Source organism: Mauremys mutica, chromosome 4 (genome assembly GCF_020497125.1).
Source record: "Mauremys mutica isolate MM-2020 ecotype Southern chromosome 4, ASM2049712v1, whole genome shotgun sequence".
Taxonomy (NCBI): domain Eukaryota; kingdom Metazoa; phylum Chordata; order Testudines; family Geoemydidae; genus Mauremys; species Mauremys mutica.
Window position 1 is genome coordinate 88,941,594 of NC_059075.1, and position 12,965 is coordinate 88,954,558.

At 41.1% G+C, this 12,965-nt stretch overlaps 1 pseudogene; it reads right to left on the reverse strand.

Moving 5' to 3' along the window:
• Positions 1-7,116: 7,116 nt before the first annotated feature.
• Positions 7,117-10,633, reverse strand: LOC123369000 (annotated as a pseudogene).
• Positions 10,634-12,965: the final 2,332 nt, after the last annotated feature.

Below are 12,965 nucleotides of genomic sequence, written 5' to 3' on the forward strand. Positions count from 1 at the left end.
AACTTAACCGAACTAGTAAATCAGCGAGTTCTACAAAATAATTGTATAAGGGGCCCTCTTACTTCCATTAGTCACAAAGAAACTCAGCCTGCAGGAAGACAGATTACTAAATGACAATCTTAAATAGCAATAAACCTATTATACTGTCTACAATATTTAAGGATTTGTCTACACTGGGACATTGACCAGCAAAACTATAACAGTATAATCATATCAGTATAGCTATGTGAGTATAACTGTCAGGGTGGACACTTCCTAAATAAAAGTGACTTTTATTCCAATAAAATTGCATAAAGTGACTTTTATTCCAGAACAGAATGTTCACACGGGGAGTCATTCCAGCATAGCTATAATTATTCCAATTTCCCAGTGTGGACAAACCCTAAAAGGGAAGTGGGAAGAGAAGGTTGTGCAAGAGTGCACTACCTGGATTTCAAGAAAACTCGAGAGCCATCAGTCTTTCTGTGCCCCTTACAGGCTGATCCACACAGCATCAGTGCTAGGCACGTAGCACCCTGCAAGGGAGACAAAAGCACAGAAATGGAAAACTTTTATATCCTTAGATATCCTGAGTACTTTAATTAGGTAAACCATGCCGAACAATTAACAGTCTCTGTCCCAAAGAGTTTACAATCTAAAGGCACAAACAAGTATAACTACGGTCCATTCCACTGTGGGCAGGAGTCTCTATGGCTGCATAGGAAGGGATAAGTTTTCCTTAATGTATTGCTATGCTACCATAGCTTCCAGAGGCCCAAATCAGGATAATTTGCTAGGATAATTTGCAGTACAAACAAATGCGAGGGCATGGCCTCTGCTCTGATGAGCTTACCATCTCGGAATGCAGTGCTAGGAAAGTGAATCACTGGGCATATTTGGATCATTTGTATTTGCAGAACTGTATTAGAGAAAAAAATGGTTTTGCTGTGAAACAACACACCCAGGAGCATGCTCGCCTTCCAGTGTATTTATAATTGGAATCTCTTCCAAGTGATGCAGATCTTGTCTCGCTTTCACAACACTGGAGGCTGGTGACATCTGAAAGTGGGTAAGCAAAGCTAACACAGCAGAATGTGCAGGTTCCACTCACTGCCAAGGTCAACACAGATAGCTTTAAGGGCTCGAAATGCTTGTGTCCTGGCAGCTACTCAGATTACAGACACATCTGATCTCAAAAAAAAAGAAGGAGATTTTCACTGTGCTAAATAGAGGGATAGGTTACAGGTCACCAGCAAGTACTTCACAAACTGAACATTCCAAATAAACAAGTTTCTACAATTTAGAAATATTTTTACCCTAGATCTTTCAAAAAGCTGTTCCTACTCAATGACTGTCCACAACCATAGATCAGTGCTGGAGGCAGAAAAATCCCGCTTATAGGGGCTCGCTATATCTGGGTATTTTGTTCTAATATTGAAATACTAATACACAGTATAAAATAAGTTTAAAATATATTTTAAAGCATAACTTTGGAGGGGGCACACATAGCTGTGAAACTGATGCTTTTGTTTTCCATACACTGAATTCTTAAATTTGTGAGAGCTCTATGTGCAGAGACTGCGACCATTTTGTTCTCAGAGTTGCTGCGGCCTGTTACAGATGAGCTGTGCACGCAAAGAGCTCCTGGGAAACTTTCTTTACATTCATTATTGTTATTGTTTTCCTTAATGGAAAATGAGGAACAGACTGAATATGTATGGTTCCTCTTTTTGACCTGAAAAATACAATAGAGAAAAAGAACTTACCTTTACCCCTACAGGCAGACTATCCTCTCTGCAGTGGACCAAATAGTGTTTGTGCATCATGAGCATGGAGCATGCTGGGATGTCATACCAGAACCACTCCAGTAATCATCATGCAACTGCTCTTCACAGATCTAAATGTGTATGTGTTGTGGGGGTAAGTTAGTAAGCATAAGCAATTAACTAAAATGCCTCCCTTTCTCCCCTTGTTTATTTGGGGCACTCTATGCATATAACTTTCATGTTCACATTTTCCAGGTACTATTTGTAGATCACCTTTTAAAGAATTAGTCTTGGCTCCAGTATCTTATTAAATGTTGCAAGAGGGTTCGCATACACTCTGTCTTGTTTGTAATAAGGTAGAAAATAAATTTGCTATGGAATGCTAACCCCAAAAGAAATGAGATAGTGCCTATTTAGCCATCTTGAGGGTATCAGATGCTAAGGTGTAGTAACTAGCAACCAATACCTGTAATTGGATGAGTGTGTAACTATATCCACTAAACTGAATCTGATCATTTTTTTTTTCAATGAAGAAATTAAAAAAAGTAAACTTAAGGTCTGAACAGTTGCCATGGATGAGCCAGCTATCAATATGACATGGCACAATATCAGTACTGCAGATGTGTTTTTAGGATAATGTGAATGATTTGGGAATGTTTCAGTAAGAACTGAGCTTCTTCAGAAATATTTGCTGGTTTTTGCAGAAGTAGTCTACACTCAGTGTCCTTTTCACACAGGACATGTGACTACCACATCAGAAAGTTTTGATAAAGGACCTTTCAGGGTCTGCCACAGACTCAGTGTGTGACTTTGGCCAAGTCATTTAACTTCATTGTGCTTCGGTTTCCCCCAACAATAAAACCGGGGTAATACTTCACTACCTCTGAGGCTTAGTTCATTATTGTTTGTGAAGCACTGAGATTCTGGGATGAAAGCTGCTATGGAAATGCAAAGTATTTTTATATGGGGAAAAATAACCTTTAAAATACATTGAGAGGATATTTTCTCCCCTTAAAAAATAGTGCCTGCCTCTCCTAACCAGGGACAGATGTTCTGCATGTGGAATCCTTCCTGGAAGTCACATAGTATGTCCTAGAGGCATTACTCTTGGGTACTAGGAACAAAATATTCACACTAGCCAAGTATGATTTCCGGAGTTGTTAAATCTCTTTGACGATTTACAAAGCCGCAACAGAGTTCCCACTGATTTGGAAAGCTCATTAAAAGCCTGAAAGATTTGGAAACACTTGACATGTCTACATTTAAGAAATAAGAGAGAATTTAGGGCAGGGGAAAGATTCCAGATTCATGGTTCTGGAGGCTGCAGACCTCTGTCTACCAAGCAGCCACAGCAAAGGCAACAACACTTCAAGTTTTCCTACACTGCTGCACCACAATGCCTCAACGCTGGCCAGAAACAAGGAAGCCAGTTAGGGTATGCCAAGAGCAGCTGGAAGTGTCACACTAGTGCAGTTGACACAAAGGACATATTTATATGACACCCAGGAGGGTGCTTCCCCTCATGGGTAGGCACATATGCTAATTCCACTCAACGTACCATGCTAAAAATAACAGTCCGCATCTGCTCTAACCCCACAGACAGAGACCAACACCTACAAGATCTCCACCAAGCATTCTCAAAACTACAGTACCCAGACGAGGAAATAAGGAGACAGATCAACAGAGCCAGACGTGTACCCAGAAGCCTCCTACTACAAGACAAACCCAAGAAAGAAACCAACAGGACTCCACTGGCCATCACATACAGCCCCCAGCTAAAACCCCTCCAGCCCATCATCAGGGATCTACAACCCATCCTGGAGAATGATCCCACACTTTCACAGGCCTTGGGTGGCAGGCCAGTCCTCGCCCACAGACAACCTGCCAACCTGAAGCATATTCTCACCAGTAACTGCACCCTGCACCATAGTAACTCTAGCTCAGGAACCAATCCATGCAACAAACCTCGATGCCAACTCTGCCCACATATCTACACCAGCGACACCATCACAGGACCTAACCAGATCAGCCACACCATCACCGGTTCATTCACCTGCACGTCCACCAATGTAATATATGCCATCATATGCCAGCAATGCTCCTCTGCTATGTACATCGGCCAAACTGGACAGTCTCTAAGGAAAAGGATAAATGGACACAAATCAGATATTAGGAATGGCAATATACAAAAACCTGTAGGAGAACACTTCAACCTCCCTGGCCAAACAATAGCAGATCTTAAGGTGGCCGTCCTGCAGCAAAAAAACTTCAGGACCAGACTTCAAAGAGAAACTGCTGAGCTCCAGTTCATCTGCAAATTTGACACCATAAGCTCAGGATTAAACAAAGACTGTGAATGGCTTGCCAACTACAGAACCAGTAGTAGTTCTGGGAGTGCAAGTGCTCAGCATAATTCAGGAACAGGCCTTTTGAGAAGTCAGGAGCTACAAGAAGAGAAATTGCAACTACCTCTGCAATAGCATGTCAGCATCTTACTTAGATCTGGGGGGAATCTAAGATATACAACGTTAACATTATTAACAGGTCAAATCAGAAGAACTATATCAGAAAGAAAGAAAAAGTTCAGAGAGTTTATTTTAGGGAAAAAGTTTTCTTATTACAAAAAAAGCAAAGCGGCTATGGCTTCACCAAAATAAACAGCTTATGGAAAGGAAGTCATTGAAAATAATGTGGGTTTTATTCTACTAGACACCATTAATTTGTTTTTCTAAAATGGATAATCTTAATTGTTTATAAATGTTTTCATTTGGAATGTGAGGTTTACACAGTAAATTCTAATTGATATATTCTGGATGTATTTAAAATTTGTATTAATTAGCCATACACGGTAAAATATTTGATTGCCCCCAAAGTCTTCTGCTAATATGTCTTTATGTTCATTTCCATTAGCCAATCAAGAGACTAGTTCAAGTAAAGAGCTGTCCAAATGCTTCAAATTCCAGTTTCCTTGGCCATTCTAGAGACAAGCAGGTAAAAAATGTTCTGGGATATGGAACGCTATGTTTCAAAAATAGGAGAGAACTGAGAATGATGAAATGTCTGCCTGGGAATGAAGAAATATTCAGCCCAATATGCACACAAGAAACGCATATGGGTAGCAGCAAACACTGATTACACTGGATTGGTATTTAGGCAATATGCTGATTGGAATGCTAGAAATGCAGATAAATAAGAAAGATTCATCTGCACAATGTTTCCTTCATCTGCACATTGATTATTTAGAGTATAAGTTCTTTGGGGAAGGGACCTGGTCTTCATATTTGTGTGTAAGGTGCCTAATATACTTAGGGTGCAGGAGCATATCCATGCGTGTACAGACGAGACTCAGATTAGATAGATTTTACTGAGTTTACACTCAGTATTTGAAACTGAAACCCAGGTACTCATTTGATGCATTTCAAGGGTGGAGGGAATAGATTTTTTTTTCATCTCAGTTGTTTGTTTCCTTCTCACCCTCCCCACTGAAACATTTTATTGTTGGGGGAGGGATTGTTTGTTTTAAAGGTAATGTAATCAGGAGGACCAATTTGGTCAAAATGGAAGGATCAACACCCTTAATGTTGTGAAGAGTGGAGGAGGAGGAGGAGGGGAAAAAAAAGAGAGAGAGAGAGAGAGATCTATTAAGACCCCTAATAGCCAGTGCCAGCTTCATGCCTCATTTGAAAGATGACACCCGTAGAAGCACAGTGTCCCCTGCTTCCAACCTGTTCTGGCTCAGCAATGACTTGACAGAGATGTGTTTCCCTCTATTAAATCACCAACACCACTTCCTCCAGCACCTCTGTTTTCCAAACACATTTCCCATCAAAGTACTTACCAGGCCTGACACTGCTTCACTTACGAGATCTGTTGGGACTGCAGCTTGTCGAAATACAACTACAGGCCAGAAGAGGGAAAGTATCTATCACTTGCATTTCAGTTAGAAATGTCTCAGAATCGGGCTATCAGCCAGTTTTGCAGTAGAGCAAGCCTAAGAGAGACAGCATTACCAGATGCTGTGGTTTGTTTAGTTTAGTTCTAGAGGCAGCAGCAGCAACAACAACAAAAACTGGGATGGTAGTTTATGAGCGTTAAAACTAAATTTGGAACGAAAAGTAAATTGGGAAAGGGATGGGTCAGACCCAGCGTTTCAATCCATCCTGTAACAGAGATCAGATTCAGTCTGGAAATCTGTGACTTAAATCCCCAAAGTTTGGTTTAGGACCAGAGTCTAAATAGAATGCTCATAGCAATATTATTATTTATATTACAGTAGCACCCAAAATGGGACACCTGTCCCTGCATCCAAAAGCTTAACAGTCTATAATGGCAAAGTAAACAAAAGGTGGGGGAAAGGGATACAACATACAGCTGAAGCGATCAGGGTGATAGAAAGCACAATGAGTCATTTTGTAAAAATATATTTACATATAAACTCGCCAACTGCATATCTCCCTTACCATGTGAGTTCCTCCCTCTGTCTCTAGTTTATTGCCATTCATAAAGAAAAATAGTGGGGATATGTTCATACATTAGGAGAAACTAGATAGTTAGGGGCAGTTACTGAAGTTTGCAGTGGGTCTTATTCAAAATGCCTTTTTTATGGATCCCAGTGGAAGAAAGGAAATTGGGACAGTGTCTCATACTGCAAAAATTCTCTTTCTAAATTAAGACATGCATATAAAATACATAGGCGTGTGTGTGCATGCACACACACAAAAACTAGCCTCACAGTAATAAGATCAAGCGGGACACTAATATGGTAGAGATTCCTAAGTCCTATCTTCTAGCCTGGATCCCCATCCCAAGCCAACAGTTCATCCTTCCCCACAACCAAGCAAAGAAAACATGTTTTCATTTAGGAAGAGAATTTTTGCAATATGATACACTGCCCCGATTTTCTGTCTTCCACTGGGATCCATAACACCATTTTGAACAACAGTGATGCCTGCTGCAAACGTCAGTTACTGCAACTAAATATCCAATTTCTCCTAATTTATCAACACGTCTCCATCAGTTATTTTCCTTTATGGCAGCGTTTCCCAAACTTTTTCGGCCACGGAACACTTTTTAGCCTATTACGGAACACTTACAATATTGTTTTGTAGTCGTTTGGTTTTCAAATAAAAAATTGCGTTATTTATGCTGAAATATATTTTATTTAACAAAGCAAAAAAAATTAAAATAACTTGAACTAACAATTTCTAACTGGAAAGCATGTATAAAGTAGTACAAAAATCAAGTGCAAGAGTCAAAATTAAAAACAGTGTTCTACTTAAAAAAACCCTGTTTTTATACATACACAAACACCAAACAAATTAGATTTTTACCAGGAAAATATATTTTTATAAACAGAAATACAAATTTGGATTTAATGGGATTGGTGTTTCCACATTTTTCTATCACAAATTCGCTTAATATTAGGAATAATGCTGGAAAGTTGAATCCTTATGTCAGGCGCAGCATCAAGTCTATTCCTATATTTGGTTTTTGTTGCAGTATAATAGAAAAATCCCATCTCACACAAATAAGTTGTAGCAAAAGGAAGGAGCACTCGAACTGCAGTTTTAGCCACATTAGGGTACTCTTCTATTAGGCTGCTCCAAAAATTATTCAGTGGAAGATCCTTAAACTTTTGTTTCAAATCAGAGTCAGAAATTAAGTCAATTAGGCTTTCATAATCGTGCGCAGTAAAGCAGACTGGTTTGGCTGTAATTACAAACGGATTTCGAACCCAAGCATTATCATCAGTAGTTGTAGGAAAATATTCTAATAAAGAGGCCTGCAAGTCACGTAAGTGGTGTAAAATGGTGCTGGAAACTTCTTCATGGCCTGTAGAATTTATTTCAGTCAGAAATTCATGTATTGTAGGGAAGCAGTCGAAGTTATTCAGTTCTACAGAAGATGCCCAGAATTGCAGTTTCTTTTTTAACAACGAAATTTTATTCATTGTAGTAAAAATAGTCACATTGTTTCCATGCAGTAACAGATTAATTTAATTTAATTTTGCAAAAATATCTGCAAGATACGCAAGTCTCATTAGCCATGAGGAATTTGTCAGACAGCCATTAAATTTTCGTCCTGAATTATCTGAAGTGAGGAATACCAGTAGTTCACTACGAAGCTCAAAAAGCCTCACAAGCACTTTTCCTCTGGATAGCCACCTTACTTCCATATGTACAAGAAGCGCTTTGTGCTGACTACCCAATTCCTCGCACAAAATTTTAAATAACCTGGATTGAAGTGGTCGAGATTTGACAAAATTGATAATTTGTACTGCTTCATCGAGCACAATTTTCAGATATGCTGGTATTTTTTTTAACTGCAGGTGCTTGTCTGTGTAGAACACAATGGCTCTTAGTGCTTTCTGGTGCCACACTTATGATTCATGTTACAGCTCCCTTCATCTTCCCAATCATTGCCCGAGCACCATCAGTATATACAACAATACAATTTTCCCCAACTAATTTCATGCTTTCTGATAAAATTGTTGATGCAGTTGAATATTTCTTCTCCAGTTGTGTTGCTTTGCAGAGATTCACATAAGAGCAGGTCCTCTTCAATAATATTATTAAATCTATATCAGACAAATACTAGTAGCACAGCAAGTCCTGAAACATCAGTGGACTCATCTAGCTGCAATAAATACTCACGGCAAATTTTCAGTCAGCAAACTAGCTCTTTTTCTATGTTATCAGCAAGATCTTTAATATGGTGTGTAACAGTATTATTTGACAACTGTACAGCATTTTTTTTTAACCAGGCTGCTTGCTCAACATGCACATTACAATATCTTTCGCGCAAGGCTTGATAAGTGTTTCTCCAATAGTGTGAGCTTCTCTGGCAAGCGCTATACGGTAACTTACTCGATAAGATGCCTCTGTTGCACTTTCGTTGCCTGTTTTAGCAATTTTAATAATCGAAAATTTACAATTTCCAAGTGAGTCACGCTGCCTCTTGAAAAAACTTATATCTTTGTCTTTGTATTCAGCATGCTTGGTTTCCAAATGGCTACGAAGTTTATCAGGAGCCAATGAACTGTTTGCTAGTATTTTGTTGCACACGACGCACTGCGCATCAGGAACATCTTTATTTCCAACACATGTAAAACTGAAAGACAAATAACTTTCATCATACTTTCATTTCGGTCTTTTAATACCTGCTTCTTCTTGTTTTTTGATATACTTCGGTGGAAATTCTTTCACCTTGGATAACTCACTAGTACTAACAGATTTTTCGGCAACAAAAGTCTGCGCTTGTCATCCTCACTTTGAAGTGTCACAATATTTTGCTCGTTTATTTCGGCCACAGTTGGAGTACCAGAAGAACTTGCTTTTCATTTCAAAGTTGCTTCTTTTAGCCACAGATCCATGGTGATTAGGATTAGTAACAACATTAGAAATACTGATTTTTGTCACATTTTCTTTGTCACAAATATTTATATTATTTCGAGCAAAACTAGTTTAGTTGTGCTTATCGCACACACTGTAAAGACCCACAGGTTTGAACGCGTTGAATATGTTATATTCACCATGGCATAAAGAGAATGGTGTGTGCGTACTGCTGCAGTTCGCACAGCCTCAAGCGGAAGGGGTACGACGTCACAAACTGAAACGTGCCCGAAAGTGGTAGATGTCAACATGCCTGCGTACCACGTTCTCTTTACACCATGATATTCAATACGAGATCTATCAATAACCGGAAAATGAGTTTTGTGTTAAATTATAGTAATTCAAAAAGAGTTATAAACTACGCTTCAAATATGCCAACTTTAAAATTAAAAAAAAATTAAAGACCCTATTTTTTAATTACGATTATTTCACAGAACACCTATTCACATCATGCAGAACACCAGTGTTCTGTGGAACACAGTTTGGGAAACACGGCTTTATGGCAATAAACTAGATAGGATTCTCTATAAAAGCATGCCTGTTTGCTAGTTGGTAAATACAATTCCCATTACAAGAATTTTAATGCCATTTAGAGACTTGTTACAGGTAAACACCAAGGCACTTACTTCTACAAGTGTTTCCATCCATCCATTTTGCACTGTAATGTATCTAGTAGTATGGGGCAGTCCACTAGGAAGCTCAGTTGATGTCAAAATTCTGTTAAAAATGCATCTGTTCAGCTATGAAGACAAGAGCATCAATTAAATAAAAATATACCCACTTTTTTTAGATCAAATACAAAAATAAAATGGTAAAACAACAGTAAAGGCCAAAGGTGACCCTAAGAAGCCCTCATGGCTAACTGGCAAGGACGTTACAAGAATATCATGATCCTGGGTCACCAAAGAATATCATGTGAGGTCTTCAATGAAAGCCAGGGCCACACTAATGATTAACAGTGGTGTGAAATATATGCATGGATACTACATAAGGAGTTATGTATATGTGCTGAAGATATGTTCCTAAAGTCTGTATCAAGGCAGAGCTGACAAACAGGTTTTCTGCTAGACAAAATATGTTTATTCACCTGTCTTGCTGTTGGCATGTACATTAATCACTGTAAGCCAACACAATGAAGAGTCATTTACATACCAAGTCAACAGGGGATGTGAAATCAACTGGGGGCAGCACACTGGAGAATAAGCTGCTGGTGGAGAGTGACCAAAAGAACCACTATATTCACACCCTACACACTACTGCAATAATCTTTGAGGTATCATTAGGCCTTGTGAGGTATCATTTGTAAAATAACAAATTGTTGGTCAATAATATCATGGTGAAATGTGTGTTAGCAGTATTATATGTAAAGTTATGAACATAAGTTGAAATTATGACTGAAATATGTTTACCAGACAAGTCTGGGGAGCAGGCAAACCTGTTTCGCAAAGACAAAGAACAAGTTGATGTGTCTAACCAGGTGTCATCAAAGTTGATCATCGGTCAAGTAGGGATTCTTTGACCACGGAGTGAGTTAGAAACAGATTGATCTGCATTTTAACAAACAGCAGCATGGAACCTCTTTCACTACAAGACATCATTTTTCTGTCCTCAGACTGGGAAGGAACTTTATTTAATCCTCAGGCAAATGCATTTCAGTGGGTGACTGGACTATAAAAGTGAGGGGTAAAAATACCCCAGGTATTCTCTCTTTCTTTCTTTGTCTCTCTCTCTCTCTTTCATCTCAGAAAACAAACAAATCAGCCCTTTGACTTTTGGAGGAAGAGGCATCCTTAGCTGAGAATTAGGTCAGCCATGTTGCTGGGAACATGTGACAAAAGATTTTACCTTGAACCAAGACTAGTTTGTTTAGTTTTGGTTACTAGAAAGTGTTATCTTTATTTTGCTTGTAACCATTTCTGACTTTAATGCCTTATACTCGTACTCACTTAAAATCTCTCTCGTTGTAGTTAAATAAACCTGTTTTATTCTTTAATCAAAACTAATCCAGTGTGGTGGTTAAACTGAACTGTTTGGTAACTTCATTTATAGTAGCAAACCATTGGGTATTGACACCTTACAGGGGCAAAAGAGCTATAATAGCTGAACTGTCCAGAGAGGGCTGGACAATGCAGAACACATGTTTTGGGCAAAAATTTTGGGTTGGGAGTGTGTTGGGAACACCCTGCAAGTAGTAACCAAGGCTGGTGGAATCTAGGACTGTTCACAATCTGCTGGGGTCAGAGTTGTTGGACCAAGGCTGCAGTGGTATCCAGACACCCAGGGTGTGACCTTCATGCTGGAAGGCTGATTGTGAGTGACCCTGGTTGGAAGCTACAACAGCAAAGCATTTTGAGGCATGGCAAGCGGTGACAACTCCTCACTGGTCCAGATTGCTCCCCAGAATGTGCCAGCAGGTCATCCTGACTCTGAGATACAGCCAATGACCTTTGGGGAATAGAGAGAGGAAGCAAGAAAGACACCCCTTTATCTTGCACCTAGGAAGTAATTGGGCAATGCAATTACATTCATGAAAATGGAATCACAAGTTGCCTTGGTTGAAATGCTGCCATGGACATTTGGCATGAGATAAATTTCTTTAGTCTCTCAGACTCATGTTATGATTTTTTTATATCTATATAACCCTTTTGTTTCCATTATCCTTACTCACTATCTCTTGAACCTTTGATAATAAACTTATTGTTTTCACTAAAAAAATAAAATTTCAGTTTTGTGGTATTATACAAGAAGCTGATCCTGAATTGAACTGTGCAAACTGGTGTGCCCAGTGTTGTTTTGGGGACACCAGGGGTTGTATTCCTGTGAGTATTCAGTAGATAAGGGGCTGGACACTATAGGGGAACACTTCAAAAGAGCTCAGAGACTGGGGTTCACCTATTGTTAGCCTGCAAGGCAAATGAAGGGCTGAGAGAGTCCAGAGGAAATTGTTTGGGTAGCTAAGAGATTGGCTTCCTCAGTTAAGTTTAAACTAGTTTTCCTTTCTTTGGAGGCAGGGGGTAACAGGGTAACAAGAACTGTCACACCAAATTAGGGTGACCAGACGTCCCGATTTTATCGGGACTGTCCCGATATTTGCTTGTTTGTCCCGCGTCCCGACCAATGTTAGGGCGGGACACTGAACAAACAAGCAAAGGCTCCGGAGCCCGAAGGGCTCGCGCCCTCCCCTGCCCCGACTCCGCCCTCTCCTTCCCCCATTGGATCCTTCTCCAAATCCTCGCCCCCATCCCCGCCCCCTCACTGCCCCATTGTCTCCCTCCCCAAATCCCCGCCTCTTTCCAAGCATGCCATGGCCAGGAGACTCAGGGGAGTGCGGGGCCGGGGTGAGTGTGAGTCTGGCCTGGCCCCGAGCAGGCAGGACTCGGACGCGGTACCTGGAGGGAGAGTAGGGGGGCGGCCCGTGGGGCTAGGTGGCGGCTGTTCTCCCCACCTGGGCAGGGGACTCGGGAGCAGCCGCTGCTGCAGCTCCCACTGCTGCGGGGGGAGGAAGTGGCCAAGCACGTGGCGCTCGGCGGCTGCGGCTTTGGTGCCCGGGCCCGAACCCCCCGAGCCCGGGCCTGCTGCGGGGCAGCGCGCACACTGCGCTCAGCCCCTGGCCAGTCGCGTCTGGGCTGGCTGCCCAGCTGGTGCAATCCCGTGGCGGAGGCATCGGCAGCCCAGTCCCGTTCGTTCCCCTGCAGGACCCGAGCGGGATGCGGGGGGCTGGGGCCTGCTGCCCCCACTCCGAGGCCGCCCGCAGGATTGCACCAGCTGGGCAGCCAGCCCAGACGCGAGTGGCCAGGGGCTGGGTATGCGCAGCGTGCGCGCTGGGTCC